This window comes from Schistocerca gregaria, chromosome X, assembly GCF_023897955.1.
Source record: "Schistocerca gregaria isolate iqSchGreg1 chromosome X, iqSchGreg1.2, whole genome shotgun sequence".
Lineage (NCBI taxonomy): Eukaryota > Metazoa > Arthropoda > Insecta > Orthoptera > Acrididae > Schistocerca > Schistocerca gregaria.
In genome coordinates, this window is record NC_064931.1 from 192596633 (window position 1) to 192609846 (window position 13214).

Genomic DNA, 13214 nt, shown 5'->3' on the forward strand with positions numbered 1-13214 from the left:
CCAGAAACTTTTTTTTATGTTTCAAGCGAATTTAATTCAGTTTTCCGTTGTGTGTGTTGCAAAAAAAGAAACCAAACTCTCCCAAATATATTCCTGACGTATAGCATGTAACTGAACACATTTAGGCAACGAATGCTAGGCTCACACGTAGCAGTGTGCAATTAGTCCTTCCCGCCAAACAATACGTGGTATTCAGATTTAATGTGAGGGACGAGAAACGCCGTGTTCACCACTACAGCGACTGTGTGAGTGAACATGAAAGCGCATGAAATTTCCACATTTTTCCTCCTCGTAAAACTCGCCTGGCATTTAAAGTGAATGAAATATTATTGGTGCTCGGAACGTAAAAATTTTTATACTCGCAACCGCTGAAATGTGTAGCGAATGCTTTATTCACGCTCAGTTCGTTGGCTGTTCATACATGAAAAATAAATACAGAGAAAGGAATCTCCAGTCCTCATTATAGATTTCTCGTACGTCAGATTATGAGTGACTAGGAACGCAGCAACACTTGCGGTTATGTAGGACAATTGCAAGTGGATATAAACATTTATAACTAGTTTTAAGCAAATAATGTGATTCTAGCCATCTGCAGTACGCTGAGGCGACAAAAGTCGTCCAACAGTTAAATACACATATAAAGATGGCGGTAGTATCGAGGGCGCAAGGTGCAAATGGGCAGTGGACTGGCGGAGCTATCATTTGTAATAAGATGATTCATACGAAAAGGTTTCTAACTTGATTATGGCCTCACCACGGGAGTTAAAAGACTTCTAATGCAGAATGGCAGTTGGAGCTACGCCCATGGGACATTCTGTTCCGGTAAAGTGTTAGGGAATTCAATATTCAGAGAGCCACAGTATCAACTGTGCGCCGAGAGTACCAAATTTCAAGCATTTCCTCTCACCAAGCACAACAAAGTGGCCGTTGGCCTTCACTTAACCACTGAGATCAGAAGCGTTTGTATAGAGATGTCAGTGCGAACAGAGAAGCAACACAGTGTGAAATACGCAGAAATCAATGTGGGACGTACGAGAAACGTATCCCTTAGGACAGTGCCATGAAATTTGGCGTTAATGGGCTATAGAAGCAACCGAATGACGCGAGTGCTTTTAATAACAAAATGACATCGCCTGCAGCGCCCTTTTCTACGCTTGTGACCAGCCTAGACGACTGGAAAACCGTGGCCTGATCAGATGAGTCCCGATTTCAGTTGGTAAGACATGATGGCAGAATTCGAGTGTGGCACAGACCCCGCTAAACCATGGACTCAAGTTGTCAACAGGGCGCTGTTGAGGCTGGCGGTTGCTCCGTTAACTGGAAATGCTTATGTTCGTCTATTTGGAGAATATTTGCAGCGATTCATGGACTTAATGTTGCCGAACACCGATGGACCTTTTATAGATGACAATGCGCCATGTCATTGGGCCAAAATTGTTCGCGATTCGTTTGAAGAACATTGGGGACAAGTCGAGCGAATGTTTTGTACACCCAGATCGCTCGACATGAATCTCATCAAACATTAATGGAACATAATCGAGAAGTCTGTTCGTTCACAAAATCCTGCACCAGCAAGACTTTAGCAATTAAGGACGGCTGTAGATACAGTGTGGCTCAATATTTATGCAGGAGAGTTCCAGCGGCTTGTTGATTCCCTCCCACGTCGAGTGCAGCCCTATGCTGGCAAAAGGAGGTCCGACACGATATTTCGAGGTACCCCACGACCTTTCACACTTCAGTGTATTCTACAGTGCTGGCCAATAGAACTACACAACCAGAATGCATAAAGAATATGGAAAACTTACTTACTGTGAGTGAGAAGTATAATAAGGGAAAAAATGGTTAAATTTGTTGGTTTTTTGGTGCCGTATAGGGGACGTTATTACATGCCTGTTCACTTTTGTGCCAGACTTCACGAGTCATAGTGGTCAACAATGTGGTGGCGTGATGGACGCTCGACAACGAATGACCAGATGTACTGAATAGGTGAGAGATGTGGACAATGTGGTGGCCAGGGCAGCGGTCAAGGATCCTTCGTATCTAGATAAGTCAGTACAGCACGGCGAACAGCTGTCCTGCCTTACCTCGTTGAACGATAATGTCATGAAGTCCTCGAAGTAACGTGTCGTACATGTAAAGCTTGCTGTCCGAATTACCGAATATGCGAACCAGGGGTGATCGTATCACGCACTCAGTCTCACCTTATACCATCATATCTGGTGCTGGGCCCGGATGAGGATGACGACTCCAGTTTGGCAACGTTAGTTTTCCTCGGAGAATCCACCCACAGGTAAATCACAGGTACATCCATTGTGATGTTGTACGCAGAAACCGGACTGAAAAGAGGATGTGAAACGAGCGTTGTAGTGGGATGCACCACATTCGTTACACTCCTCTCTGCTGCCAAGTAAGAGAAAGACATGGTCACCGTGCTTGATAGTCTGTAGTGATCTCTGTCACCTCGGCACTATCTGTGTGGATACTTGGCTTGCAGCAAACGATCTCATTTTCTGCATCAAGGTACGCCATGTGGCAATAAAAGCCAGCTCTGCCAATCAAACAGTATGTCTGTCCTCGAGCGCTAGTCACGTGGGGCCGTTCAGACTTTGCATGGAGCTGAGCATGGCGCTCCTAAACCCATCGATTTTACATTGACAAAGAAAATTCGCAACACGAAAAGACAGCTCTTGTAAATAAATATCGGGAAAACATTTGTCTAGGTAATATACTTAAGTGATTAACGCGAAAACATCACAGGTTAATGCAACCACTAGATAAGCCATTCCAAATGTGAAATGCTGGTACATTAATAACCAGTGTAACCGCCAGAATGTTGAATGCAAGCATTTAAACGTGCATGAATTGTGCTGTACAGATACCGGATGTCAATTTATGGGATGGAATTCCGAGCCTGTTGCTCTCAGTCCATCAGTACACGGACGGTTGATGCTGTTTGTGTCCGATAATGTCCCACATGTGCTCGATTCGAGATGGGTCTGGTGATCGAGCAAGCCAAGGCAACATGTTGACTTTCTGTAGAGCCTATTGGGTTACAACAATGGTATCGGGGCGAGCGTTATTCTGTTGAAAAACACCCCCTGAAATTCTGCTCATGAATGGAGGCACAACAGGTCGAATAATCAGAGTGACATACAAACATGCAATCAGGGTGCATGAGATAACCACGAGTGTGTGCCTGCTGTCATACGAAATCGCACTCCAGTTCCGCAGGCGTCCCTGTATCGCTGATCCACTATCGTCAGGCGATGTTCGCGTTTAGTAGTGCTTAGGGTATTGTATGGTTAGATACTAGTTACTAAGACGTTTTTTAAGTTAAAATATCTTCAGGAGTTTGGACAACGTCTGACAATATTTATGTAATTTTCATTTAGTGTAACTTTTTTTGTCAATTAAAGGTTTTTTCTAATATTTAATATTCGTGTGTCGTATTTCAATAAGATAGAGTCAAGTGATGCACATAAATAAATCTCTTTTAATTGCCTTTGTAACCAGATGTAAATTTCGAAACGTCTTTGCCTTAAAAATGATGGAGATTGTGGTAAGACGTTACTTTTCAATGTTACCATCTACCCTTTGTGTTAACTGATATGACTAAATTTCAATATTAGCCTCATTTACCAAGAAAAGGCCCTTTACTGTTATTAAGGTTATGTGAGCTGATAATTCCAAGACATCCATCTGTTGGTCGGTGGACATTTTTAACAACTTTGCCAAACATAGTAAGTGGAACTCTCGTTAGCAATGAGGTTGAGGTGCGGCTTGATTTGTGTTCCACAGTCATACAAGAAGTGTTCCTTACTTGCTGCTGCAGATATAGTCTTGGAAGTCATTTAGGGAGTCATTTACCTGTGACTGCATTTTGTGCGTAATTAAATTGAATACGTTTAAAAGTAAAACGATATGTTTCAGTAACTTTATCCACTGACCGATAACAAGTAAAACCACCAAATTCTCTGGCGAGGCAGAACTGATAGCGGTTTCCCGTTATCTTTTTCTGTCCCTTACATTTAAGCGTCAAATTGATAGATTTTTAATGTTGATGACTAACTACTGTTTGAAGTATGCTGTGTTTGTGTTGATGTGGGTGAACAATGAAATGGGTGAATGTGGGTAGCAGCGTTGGAATATATCCTACATCATCAGGGGCACCAAGTTTGAAGTCGCGACTGACGAAGAGATGATCGCCATTTTTATCTCACTCCCTCATTCCATTTCACCGCGCATAGAAGTTTGGACTTTTGTGTTCTGCATTTTATTGCCCAACTGTGTGCAGTGCGAATATTCTAAACTCTGGTCATCATAAAGTAACTTGTCATTTAGATTTTTGTTAAAAATAATTTCATTAGCAAAGCTTTTCGCCACCTATAGCGCGATACTCATGTAGCTGGATCTGATGATGTTGAGGGGAGCTAGTGGCAAAAAAATGGCTCTGAGCACTATGTGACTTAACATCTGTGGTCATCGGTCCCCTAGAACGTAGACCTACTGAAACCTAACTAACCGAAGGACATCACACACATCCATGCCCGAGGCAGGATTCGAACCTGCGACCGTAGCAGTCCCGCGGCCGGCAGCTAGTGGCATCTCCATCTCCTGGAGGTAGTGCGTATTTTCTTGTTATTACATAGACCAGAAAAATGTGTTGAAAGCTGTGGTACCTTAAGTGCCTCTGTAATCCCGTGCAAATAATGGATGTCTCTGCCTCTTCCGACGTGCATGATCTTTCTAGCCGATATGGCCCCATTAGTGGATGGATTGGTAAACAGTAGTGGTTACTGTTTCTCTGAGAGCAAGGCGAATGTGAGTACTGGCCGTACGGCGTTCCTTTGTACCGTGTGAACAGGTATGAAGTCTACCACATCCGTCAGCATGAGATGCCTTGTTTATTTCACACGCGGCATTTTTTCCTGCCCAGTCAAGGCGAGATCTGAGGGGGCTTCTATTTGTCACGGGATGCACCAACATTAGTCGGGTAAGAAATTCTTGAGTCGACTTACGTGGCACATGGGGAAGAAAAGCCATTGAGCACTCTTCACATTTGGAGAGAGTTCTTGTACGATGTATGGATTAGGCTCTACCGGTCGCTATTGGACGTAATGGATGAAGCCGGCTGTACACTGTAACTTATTTCGGCAAGAAAGACGTTCAAAAATGGTTCAAATGGCTTTGAGCACTATGCGACTTAACTTCTGAGGTCATCAGTCGCCTAGAACTTCGAACTAGTTAAACCTAACTAACCTAAGGACATCACACGAATGACGGCTGCTGCTTAGATTAACCGGCCCGAGTGGCCATGCGGTTCTAGGCGCTACAGTCTGGAGCCGATCGACCGCTCCGGTCGCAGGTTCGAATCCTGCCTCGGGCATGGATGTGTGTGATGTCCTTAGGTTAGTTAGGTTTAATTAATTCTAATTTCTAGGCGACTGATGACCTCAGAAGTTAAGCCGCATAGTGCTCAGAGCCATTTTTTGCTTAGATTATAGGGCAATCTTCGGCTAATTTAGACGGAAATACGGAAATGCAGAAATAGTGAACAAAACTAAACCCCGGCCGGGTCGGGAATTTTCTCCTCCCGAGGACTGAGTGTTTGTGTTGTCCTCATCATCTCATCATCATTCGCGAAGTGGAGAGACTGGGAATGGAAAGGTTGGGAACTTTTACGGGCGCTGAGGACCACGGCGTTAAGAGTCCTAAAAACCAACATCATCATCATTATCATTATAATCAAAACTTAACTCGCCACTGAGTGAAAAACTGGCTCACTAACTGAGTCATCATACCCAACACCACTGTGGTCCTCTGGTCTCGAACTGAATGTAAATCTTAAATCAAGGACTACAACAGTTTTGCGATAATATCGGATGCGAATTTCTTGACGTTTGGCATGGGATGTAGAATGTGATCCGCACACTACACAGAGAAAGCAGGTACTATGGTAGAGTAACTGTGGCGTCTAACATTTTCATTCAGATTGTTATTGACTGATATTTATAATCTTTCTAAGGGAATAGTGACTAGCAGCTCATGATGCTAAGAGCAATGCTTTCTCGCAATGTTATTAACAACCAAGACACAAGAATAACTTTTTAAAAATATAATTTTGCCCCCAGAATAGCAGCTCTCGATGAGACATACTCACTGATATAGCTCTTTTGTATAGCTGGTACGAAATCACGGAGTAAAAATAAATGACTTCGGCAATGGGTACCTCATCACAGAAGAAAAAAAGCTATGCTAACATGGGTTCGGAAATGCATCATTACAGATTTATTCGACCTTCAGTTCCTACAAACTGCACTGCACGTCTGTAACTGCAACTGGTACACCCTTGTAACGTATCAGAGGAAATGTTGAAAATGACCGCTTCCTGCCTGAATACATGTCGATGCCTCATTGAATGCCGCCATCGACAAAAAATGTCTGGTGTTGTTCATACAGTCTGAATGGCTGCCACTGTGCCTGTATGAAGAGTAGGTTCATCCACAATAGAAGTCGAATATACGAGAGACTTTACTTGTCCCCACTGGTGAAAGTCCAGAGCGTTTAAATCAGGCGAACGAGTCGCTAAGCAATCAGTCCACCACTGTCCGCTGCACAAGAAAATAAGCATTCAGGTGCCTGCGGGCAGACAGAATGAAATGTGCGGGTGCACCATTGTATATGAAATATAGTTGTCTACGGGATGCAAGTGGCCCGTCTTCTAAGTAGTCAGGCAATACCGTATGCAAGAAATGTGTGTAATTCTGTCCTACAAGTCTCCCTGGAAGGACGTAGTGTTACAACAAGCAAGCACCAACATTAACTGTACAGATGCTGATGGAGAAGCTTTCCTGATGGGACGACTGGATAGTCGTTAGGGGATCTATGTCCGTCCACGAGTGGTGGTTATGCAAATCGTGGATTCCGACTCGTGTGAATGTTGCTTCAGCTGCGAATAAAAGAACAGTTGGAACTCTGGGCGTCATAACACATTGCAGGAACCGCTAGAAGAACGTTACTCTTCGAGGATAAGCCGCAGAAGACCAACTTTATACACGGCTGCAGTTGGTATAGATACAGCAGGTTTTCACGTAGATGTCTCCAGATCGCCACGTGTGGCATATTCCTCTGTAAGTATAATCACCTTGTGCTCATTCCAGGACTTACCCCAACAGCTTTGAGTAGATCGTCCGCATCCTCCAGTGTTGTCCGTCTTGGCCGATCTCTGCTGGCTGGTGGACGTGTGAAACTCCAGAATTCGTAGAGGCGGCGAGGAAATCTTTCAAATATCTTTCGGTCTGATAATCTGTGCAATGGGCAGCGTTTCTGGTACAAGCAACGTGCCTCCAATGCATTGCCATCTGACGAATAGTACATGTCTTGCATGGTCGAGAGCTCTGGGTTGGTGTACATATTCTAACTGCAAAGTACACGAACAGTCAATTACAAACCAGCCACTACACATGTTTGCTAATGGCTTCGGATACATTTAAGGTTCCTAGAATTTACGTGCCACTTCAGAGCAGACTGCATACAACAGTTGTTAACTATGGATATACCGACGCCTAAGTGTTCAACTGCCGAACATTATACTTAATCTGTGAGTGCTGCAGGATATTCAGGCTCATATCATTATGGTTTACATTTTGATTACTTGTGGAACGGTTCAGATCGGCGTCGTACGTTTTCCTCCGGCAAACAGCACTTGTCAGCATCATCTGCGTAACAGTAGCATACTCTTGACCAATGAAGACGTAGCCTTTTTATCTTCCTGTTGTATGAGGAATCCATTAATCATCGATTTTTTGAATCGCCCTCTATAGCCTATGGTGCTGCTGTTGCGGGCCACTGAATGGCGCTCCACCCGGAAGTTGACATTAGTGAACAAGGAAAATTGAGCCGTCATGGAAAAAGGTACGTGATGTTTACGCTACTCTCGACGTAAACTTGCGTCGCCGAGACAAAATACGACGTGAGTTGTATGAAGGCGTGGTGTGTATTCTTTCGGTCATGTGCGAAAGAACAGCCACCATTCATTCATGTAAGAGATTCACATCGATAGCCAATGAATCTACAACCTTCAGAGCCGATGCCCATATACTTTCGACCTCCAGCGGGAATTTAAAATTAGCAAGCATGGATGACACGGTCGGGGACTGCTGAGAGCTGGTGCTGGGTGGGAATGTGAGTTGACCGGGGAGTGTGCCGAGATGGTCCGCGCATTTCTGATAAACACTGTGTTCAACGCAACTGCCTAGTAAGCGCAACAATACTATTTCCAGTCCCGATCCGGTACACATTTCCACTCGTCGCCGCTGCTTCCGCATAGTGTCTCGATGCAGCTGACATAGTTGGCATCAAAAGTTCCTTCCCTTTTCTTTCCTAACCTCTTCCTCCCCCGCGCCCATCTTCAGTTCACATAATATGACTTCATTTGGGTGTTTCCTCTCAAAAAATTAACCGAATTGAAGTAGAACAGCCGGCCGCTGTGGCTTCAGTAAGGAACCGCGCGACTGCTACGGTCGCAGATTCGAATCCTGCCTCGGGCTTGGATGTGTGTGATGTCCTTAGGTTAGTTACGTTTACGTAGTTCTAAGTTCTAAAGGACTGATGACCTCAGATGTTAAGTCCCATAGTGCTCAGAGCCATTTTAACCAATTTTTTTTGGTCTATATGCGATTGCCTTTACAAATAAGCTACACTTTCTAAAATTATCACAATAAATCGTAGAACACCTTTCCGTATATATCAAGTTTGTTATGAGCAGTGCTTCCATTTACAGTGTGTTGTAAGTCACATACACAAAGTCGAATCGAAACTAATGCATAACCCATTTTGAAAAGTACAATGGGAGTGACTAATGAAAATCGGTCGACATGTGGTTAATTTACACGGAATTGTCCCTAAATATACCAAGAGCTGCATAACAATATGCAGAACGGTTTTCCTGGTAGTCGCTGTCCAACTCATCCCACCTTCGTTAGTATCATCAAAGGACGTCGCGAGACTGGAAGTTATGCTCGAAGAAAACGTATACTAAGGAAGACTGCTACCAACGAAGCCGCAGTAGTAGCTATTCTTGCAACTACTGCAATAAATCCGCCTGCCACCTCTTGCTAAACAGAAAGAGAGTATGGTATCAGACAATGAAGAGTCTGTGTACGCTACTGGCAACTGACATTGCTACACCGAGAAGAAATGCAGATGACAAACGGGTATTCATTGGACAAATATATATACTAGAACTGACATGTGATAACATTTTCACGCAATTTGGGTGCATAGATCCTGAGAAATTAGTACTCAGAACAACCATCTCTTACCGTAATAACGGCCTTCGTACGCCTGGGCATTGAGTCAAACAGAGCTTGGATGGCGTGTATAGGTACAGCTGCCCATGCAGATTCCACACGATACCACAGTTCATCAAGAGTAGTGACTGGCGTATTGTGACGAGCCAGTTGCTGGGGCACCATCGACCAGACGTTTTCAGTTGGTGATAGATCTGGAGAATGTGTGGCCAGGGCAGCAGTCAAACATTTTTTGTATCCAGGAAGGCCCGTACAGAACCTGAAACATGCGGTAGTGCATTATCCTGCTGAAATGTAGGGTTTCGTAGGGATCGAATGAAGGGTAGAGCCACGTGTCGTAACATATCTGAAATGTAACGTCGACTTTTCAAAGTGCCGTCAATGCGAACAAGAGGTGACCGATAGTGTAACCAGTGGCACCCCATACCACCACGCCGGGGGATTTGACAGTATGGCGATGACGAATACACGCTTCCAACGTGCATTCACCGCGATGTCGCCAAACACGAATGCGTCCATCATGATTCTGTAAACCGAACCTGGATTCATCCGAAAAAAATGACGTTTTGCTATTCGTGCACCCAGGTTCGCCGTTGAGTACACCATCGCAGGCGCTCCTGTCTGTGATGCAGCGCCAAGGGTAACCGCAGCCATGGTCTCCGAGCTGATAGTCCATGCTGCTGCAAGCGTCGTCGAACTGTTCGTGCAGATGGTTGTTATCTTGCGAACGTCCCCATCTGTTGACTCAGGAATCAAGGCGTGGCTGCACGATCCGTTACAGCCATGCGGATAAAATGCCTGTCTTCTCGACTGTCAGTGATAAGAGGCAGTTGGGATCCAGCACGGCGTTGCGTTCCGCATTAAACTACTAAACCTACCGATTCCATATTCTGCTAACAGTCATTGGATCTCGACCAACGCGAGCAGCAATGTCGCGATACGATAAGTCGCAATCGATATAGGGTACAATCCGACCTTTATCAAAGACGCAAACGTGATTGTACGCATTTCTCCTCCTTACACGAGGCATTACAACAACGTTTGACCAGGCAACGCCGCTTAACTGCTGTTTGTGTATGAGAAATCGGTTGGAAACTTTCCTCACGTCAGCACGTTGTAGGTGTCGCCACCGGCGCCAATCTTGTGTGAATGCTCTGAAAAGCTAATCATTTGCATAACACAGCATCTTCTTCCTGTCGGTTAAATTTCGCGTCTGTAGCATGCCATGTTAATGGTGTAGCAATTTTAATGGCCAGTAGTGTATTTTTCATGTACATCAATATCACCGTTTCAGTATTTCACTCCATCAGGAGGTACATGACAAGTATCTTGTTGTGAATACTGTCAATGTGTTCTCCAGCAAGCCATTAATTTTGTTGGGAAGTATTGTTTGCTGCTGAAATCACGGGAATGTAACTTTGAGAAACAGGCACCACTGGTCAACGGAATACCCACATTGCTAACTTTAGGTGTACAGTCAATGGTCGTGGCGTCTGAACTTTTATTATGGGATGATGGAGCAGCACGTGACCGGTCCTTGTTTTGTTGATGGCATGAGTATCTACCTTTTTGATAAATTTTTGTTATTAGAAATTTATCCTTCAGAACTCGTCAAATGAGCTTCTAACCTGATGGATGTCCTACTCATACTTCTTGAGTAGCGAGAGATGCAGTAAACCACGCCTTTCCAAACCGTTTGGTGGGAAGAGGTAATCCTGTTCAGAGATATTCACCAAGACCGCTGGACCCAACGTCTTCAGGCTTCTTCCTCTAGGTTAATGTGAAGCTTGTTGTCTACAAGGAGTTTGCAACGACGACCGGAGACAGTGACTTACAGCTGCAAGTAAAGCGATTACTCAAGGTGTATTGAAATCAATATTTTGTAGCATGCTACTGAGATGTAGTTCACGCTCCATTCAGGCTTATTTCACCTTTATTATTGAATAACTGACTTCAGCAGCTACTGTAAACTCGATTTGTTCAAGCTGAAAAAGGACGATGAGGTAGAGAATATTTTTTTTTTGCATATTATTAATTTTATGAGCTAATGTAAGCTCGACTTACGCACCAGATTACAGTGTAACCGCTAGAGCATAAACAGTCGACATGGCCGACTTTACGGCGCATAATCGCCGGAAAGGGTGTAGATCACCTTGGGGGAAACTTCCATACGTTTTGGCGGAGTGATACTGACGCTGGTTTCTAAGTTTAAGACGCATTTTCCCTGGCAGGACACCTTTCCGCTTCAAGAATGAAACCGTCCTGTTACACTGGTGGGGGAGAAAAGTAATGTATTGTAAACTTTTTTTTTATACCTCACAAGCGCTATTTTTAGAGTTGAAGAGGAAGTCTCGAGGCAAGGTGCTTGAATGAACTTAAGTTCCATAAAAGCTAATAGCAAATGGTATAGTCAGAATAGCTGCTGCTCCTCTCTGAATCGAGGTTGTAACTAAGAGCACTTCCAGGTTTCCGGCGAGAAGGCGTTGTGACCGAGCACGCAAAGGAAGACTGTGTGAGTGCAAGATAAAAAAAAGAAAAAGAAAAAGAGAAAAAGGAAAACGTCGTAGCAAAAACGTATATTGTGAAGTTAATCACAAGAGCTGCTGAAAAGTTAGCAGGCTCTCCCTCTTGCTGAGGGCAGCATCAGCGTCGGCTGTTTATCCCAGCAGCAGCCGTAAAGCCCTCCTTGGTGTTAGCGGCGGCGGTGCAGCTCCGCAGCTCGCTTCACGTCACACGTAAAATTTCGACGCACTAACGAAGAAGATATGGTTAACTCTCTTACTCACTCGGCCTACCGCACAGGGCGAAGCTTGCTAACGTGCACGTTCATCAATGATTCAATGAGTAAGAAAGTGTTGTACTGCAAGTGCTTGCCAATTCGACACACTCGCTAAATATTTTATCTAATGTAACGGCACATAATAATGCCTGTATCGTCGTTTTGATTCACAGTCTTTGATTTCATTTATTTCATGTATGATAAGGGGCAATCACATGAAAAAGAGATAAATGGGGAAAGATAAGTAAACTGTTTATCACTTCAAAAGTAATAGCCATAACTGTTAGTGCATTTATCCCACTGTGACACAAGACCGACAGCGTCTTCATTAAGAAACGTTTGCGATTGTGTACGGAACCAAGATTATACTCAGGTGTGTACCTCTTCCACTGGGCCAACCGGGGTGGCCGAGAAGTTCTAGGCGCTACAGTCGAAGGTTCGAATCCTGCCTCGGATGTGTGTGATGTCCTTAGGTTAGTTAGGTTTAAGTAGTTCTGATCTCTAGGTGACTGATGACCTCAGCAGTTTAGTCCCAGAGCCATTTGAACCATTTCTTCCATTGAAGCAAATCTGAGGCCACGTCTTGCTTCAGGGTTCCAAATGTATGGAAATCGCATGGGGAGAGATCGGGACTGTATGGAGAATGTGTAAGAGCTTCCCAGCTAGCGAACTTTCTACAGCGTAGCCGAAAAAACGTTGCCAACAAACTGGTTCTGAAGAAAGACATTTTTGACCGTCGATTTGCTTTAGATGAAGTAATGCACACATAGGTATAATCATGATTCCGCAGGGAACCTCAAACACTTTTTCATAAAGACATTGGGCCTCTTGTCTCACAGTAGGTTCAAAAATGGCTCTGACTGCTATGGGACTTAACATCGAGATCATCAGTCCCCTAGAACTTAAAACTACTTAAACCTAACTAACCTAAAGAACATCACACACATGCATGCCCAAGGCAGGATTCGAACCTGCGACCATAGCGGTCACGCGGTTCCAGACTTAAGCGCCTAGAACCGCTCGGCCACAACGGCTGGCCTCACAGTAGGATAAGGCTATTAACAGTTACTTACTTTCTCCTTTCACGTTTTCCATCTGACTGCCGTTACTCACTGCCCATTCAC